Source organism: Micropterus dolomieu, linkage group LG01, assembly GCF_021292245.1.
Source record: "Micropterus dolomieu isolate WLL.071019.BEF.003 ecotype Adirondacks linkage group LG01, ASM2129224v1, whole genome shotgun sequence".
In the NCBI taxonomy this organism is placed as follows: Eukaryota; Metazoa; Chordata; class Actinopteri; order Centrarchiformes; family Centrarchidae; genus Micropterus; species Micropterus dolomieu.
In genome coordinates, this window is record NC_060150.1 from 10,273,796 (window position 1) to 10,274,298 (window position 503).

At 40.8% G+C, this 503-nt stretch overlaps 1 protein-coding gene across 2 annotated transcripts in view; it reads right to left on the reverse strand.

The window, feature by feature from the left end:
* The window catches only part of LOC123974947 (peripheral plasma membrane protein CASK), a 55,260-nt gene that overhangs the window by 40,309 nt on the left and 14,448 nt on the right, over positions 1 to 503 (reverse strand). The gene's annotated exons all lie outside the window — the stretch shown is intronic.

Here is a 503-nt window from a genome sequence, read left to right on the forward strand (position 1 = left end):
TGGTCTGTTGATGTTGTTGGTCTGATGTTTGCTGTATGACACACTTGTGGTGAAAGTGGACAATCATAAGTCCTACCCATTATCTATTTGATGACTTCTGCATATTCTTTTCATCACTTATGTATACTGTGCTAATTTTAACATGTGTGGTGCAGCTGACCACAGGGCGCAAGCTACATGCTGGGAGTGGCTCAGGAGACTAACGACATAAATCCAAACTATTCCAAATTTACAAGGTTAGAAAAACTCTTCGGGTTTAAGTAAATGTAGTTTCAGGATAATAACATACTAACATCCAAAATTATTTAGGACACAGGCTTTGTTTTGGGAAACACTGATATAAATCTCCACTTTTGTTATTTCCTTGACTTGCTGTTATTGGCAACCAGGCTAATCTCTGACTGGGGCATCGCAGATGGCACACAGTGAATGCCAACATTAGCTCTCTCTCTCTCTCTCTCTCTCTCTCTCTCTCTCTCTCTCTCTCTCTCTCTCTCTCTCTC